The following is a 4,778-nucleotide window of genomic DNA, read 5'->3' as shown; positions in this document are numbered from 1 at the left end:
AGGAGGTCGAATACAATCATAGTAGCCTCTCATTGCATGTTTACCCCGATTGGCTATTTGCTTGGGTATATGTGGGAGGAGAGTGTTATAGGTTTTAAGATCACTTTTAGCTATGTCTAGCCATTGAGAGGCTCGGGTTAGAATTAGAGGCAAGTTGAGGTTTATGTCAGCACATGGTGCTCGCTCCTCACGCCTTTGTTGGCAAGGAAGTTTGCCAGACAGTTAGCCCTATGTCTCACATGGGAGAAAATTATAGCCTCTTATTAGGAGAGGATTTGAGCAAGTTGATGCATATATTGATCCACTCGCCAACTTGTGGAGAATTTTAGGGAGGAAGATCTAGAGTAGATTTTCTTCACTACCTGTATGATTAATTGAGAGTCACATTTAGCAATTTGTTGGTGGTGGCCTATATTTATGGTAATTAGAAGACCTTGTATTAGATATTTTAGCTCAGATGTGTTATTTCTCTCATGTTGTTAGGTCCCTATAATCAACCAGCTCACAAAATAGAAGAAAAGATAGATCAACGACTTCAAAATCAACCTCTTCGAGGGGAAACCTCCTTTACATTACATAAATGGATAATTCTTGGATGATACAAATGACAAGACCTCCTTTCTATAGATAGGAGTGTAAGGGGTCACAACATAATCAAAGCCGACATAACAATAATATTGTAAGGGCACAATAATAACAATAGTGAGCTTCTATGGGGCATAATAATAACAATATGGGGACAACATGGGCACACAATAACAATAATGGGCTACAATGACAATAATAATAAGGGAATACACTAGTATTATAGGGACCTAACATTCCCCTCTCCTTCAAAAAAGTGTTGTCCTCAACACTTGAGTAGTTCTGGATGCTTCTGTATAAAATTCTCATCCTCCCATGTGGAATATTTAGTGGGTAAGTTCTTCCACTTGATGAGATACTCTGAAATTGATCGATTTCATAGCTGTCGAGTTCTTGTTTCAGTGACTGCTTCATGTTCCAATATGATTTTTCCTTCCTCGTCAAGTTCTGTTAATATTGTTTGAACTAAGAGCTTGTCACCTATAACCTTCTTTAAGCATGAAACGTGGAAAACTGGGCGCACTCAGGAAAATGCAAGAAGTTCCAATTTGTATGCCATAGTACCAATATTTTGCGACACCTTGTACGAACCATAATACTTTGGTGATAATTTATTATCCTTCTTAGCTTGGTTAAGGGACATTTTTTGTATGGTTGTAGTCATAGAAATACCCAGTCACCTACATCAAAACTTTTTTCGATGTGATGTTGGTCTTCCTGTTGTTTCATTCTATTCTACACCAAAGTCAGGTTATCCTTTAAGAGTTGGAGAAATTTTTGTTGATGCTCGATGCGATCTTCCACTGCTTGAACCTTAGAATTTTCTCTTAAATATTATGTGATGGACGATGGATGATATACATAAAGTGCCATAAATGGGGTAATTTTTTTTCTGCAGTATAGAAGGAAGTGTTATACCATTATTCAGCCAGAGGCAACCATTTGACCCATTTTGTCTATTTAACATATACAAAGCAACGAAGATATCCTTCCAAACATTTGTTCACTATGTTAGTTTTCCCATCAGATTGAGGATGATAAGATGAGCTATGAGTTAACTGTGTACTGAGACAAGAAAATGATTCTGTCCAAAAATTTGCAGTGAAAATAGGATCTCTACTGCTTACAATAATCTTTTCGATGTAGCTTTTTAATTTTTTCCATAAATGCAGTAGCAATTGTACTGGCTTTAAATGGATGAGATAATGCACAAAAGTGTGCATACTTGGTAAGTCTATCAACTACCACCATGATGACACTCTTTCCTTCAAACTTGGGTAAACCTATGATAAAATCCATTGAAACCTCCTCCCAACGTTGACTTGGAATGGATAAAGGTTGTAATAGACCTGGGGTCTTAATTGTCTCAACTTTATTTTGTTGGCAAACCAAACATTCCACCACAAACTTTTGAATATCAGATTTAATTCCATCCCAAAAAAATTCCTTCTTACCCATGTGGTAAGTTTCTAAAATAATGAATGCCCTCCTAAGGTCCAAGTGTGCAATTCCAGAAGAATATTTTGTTTGAGTTAGGAATTCTTACAAAGGTATAAGTGATATGTGTACCATAACGAATCATTTTCCAGCTAAATGTATCAGATGTACTGGGATCTTGCTGCAAGTTTTGAATGATTTTCCATGCTTCTTCGTCATTCTTTCATTCATCCCTTGCTTTGTTTATTTAATCTAGTTGGATAATAGAAATGGCACAAAGCAATGCTTCCACATCCTCATCCTTTCTTGAGAGTGCATCTCCAACAACATTTTTCTTCCCTTTTTTGTAGATGATTTCAAAGTCATAACCCAACATCTTTGTGACCCATTTTTTCTGCTCTCTTTGCTCTAAAAAGTATTTAAGACTATCATGATCCATTTTTACCTTGAAGTGTCTTCCCATTAGGTAAGGTTGCCATTTCTTAAGTGCATGTAGTATTGCCAACATTTCCTTCTCATAAATAGATTTGTGTAAATACTTTCCTTTGATTGGATGACTTTCAAAAGAAATGGGTCTTTCTTCTTGCATTAAAACAACACCAATTCCATTTCCTGAGGCATCACATTCCACAATAAAGGTTTTTGTGAAGTCTGGCATAGCTAAGACCGGTGCTTGGCACATTGCCTCTTTAAGATGTTCAAAGGCTTTTGTTGCTTCTAGAGTCCAAGAAAATGCATCTTTCTTCAGTAATGTTGTTAGAGGTGTTGCTATTCTCCCATAATTCTTAACAAACTTGTGATAACACCCTGTCAACCCGAGAAATACTCATAGATGCTTTATGGATGTGGGGATTTTCCATTCATTAATGGCTTTAATTTTTCTAGGGTCCCCTTAACAACTTCATGAGATACAATATGACCCAAATATTCCATCTCTTGTACTGCAAATAAGCATTTGGAGGTTTTTTCATATAATTGTTTCTCCTCCAATAATTTGAGAACTCTATCAACATATTGAACATGATCCTTCAAAGACTTGTTGTAGATTAGTACATCATAAAAAAATACTACCACAAATTTTCTAAGGAAGGGTTTGAAAATGGAATTCATCAAACCTTGAAATGTAGAAGGTGCATTGGTAAGGCCAAAATGCATGACCAAAAATTCATAATGACCCTCATGCATTCTAAATGCTATTTTCGGAATGTCTTTGGCCTTCATTCTGATTTGATGATATCCTGAACGAAGGTCCAACTTGGTGAATTAAATATCTCCATGCAATTCATCCAATAATTCATCAATGACAGGACTGGGAAGTTTATCTTTAATAGTGAGCTTGTTAAGCTCCCTATAATCCAGACATATGCGCCATGATCCATCCTTCTTGTGCACCAATACTATTGGAGCAGAGAAAGAACTTTGACTAGGTTGAATTATACCATGCTCTAGCATTTCTGCAACCATACGTTCAATTTCACTCTTTTGGGCATAGGGATATCTTTAAGGCCTGATGTTTGGAGGAACACTTCCTGGAATCAAATGAATACCATGGTCATGATCACGAATAGGTGGGAGGCCTTTGGGATTCTCAAATACCTTGGAATGCTTATCCAAGACTTTTTGGAAACCTGGAAAAATAGATGATTTCGATGTGGGAACCTCTAGCGAACATAATTGTGCAATTACGCCATGTTATTCTCTCTTTAGAAGATTTTTCATGCCATTAGAGCTAATTATCTTTCCTGATTTCCCTGCAATACCCATTAATTAAACTTCCTTTCCTTCTGAAAAAATTCAAGAAAAGTTCTTGAAAATTAAAAGCTATCATACCCAAAGATTGTAGCCATTGGAATCCTAGTAAAACATCAACACCACCCATTGGAATGGAAAGAATTGGACTATTCAACACATATTCTCCCATGGATAGCTTGATATTATGGCACTTTCCAGAGCAATTTATTGTTCTTCCATTTGCAACCATCACTTGACACTTTGGTGAAGGATATAGGAAGCAATTCAATTCTTTCGATATCTTACAATGAATAAAATTATGGGTACTGCCTGAATCAATCAACATTATTACCTTTTTCTTCTTGATATGTCCTTCTCTCTTGATAGTTTGAGGAGTAGTAATTTCAACCAATGCATTACAAGATATGGCCGAATTAATTTCTTCTTTCTCTAGGGTTTGTTCCTAGTGTGTATCCTCTTCTTTTGATGTTTCCTGTTCCTTTTCTTCTTCCTCTTCACATTCTATGTAAAATAATTTCTTCTTGACACACTTATGACCTTTAGTGTATTTTCTATCACAACCGTAAAAAATCCCATTTGCTCTTTTTTCTTCCAAATTTTGTGGTGTCAACCTTGTAGGTTGTGGAAGGCTAGGGGCAACAACACTTCCATCTTTATAGTTGTGATTGGTAGGCGTCCTTGTTGTCATAATTTTGCTTTCAATTTTTCTTGCCAACCTGAATGCCTTCTTCAATGAATCAGTTTCCAAAACGTGAACCTCATGTTGGATGCTATCCTTTAAAGTCCCTATGAATACATCAATCCTATGCTCCTTTGGAATATCTTTTACCATTATATTCAATTTTTGGAAGTCCTCAATGTGATCCACCATTGGACCCTTTTGTTTGAGATTTATCAATTGGCTAAAGAAGGTGTTGCTCTTTGTACCCTCATAATGTGTTATCATTTCTTCTGTAAAAATTGACCAAGTGACAATTTGTTTACGAGAGCAAAGTCATCAATAC

This window comes from Pinus tabuliformis, chromosome 1_2, assembly GCF_031772625.1.
Source record: "Pinus tabuliformis cultivar Carrire ecotype Pingquan chromosome 1_2, CPIR1, whole genome shotgun sequence".
In the NCBI taxonomy this organism is placed as follows: Eukaryota; Viridiplantae; Streptophyta; class Pinopsida; order Pinales; family Pinaceae; genus Pinus; species Pinus tabuliformis.
Note: the sequence above shows the minus strand (reverse complement) of the source record.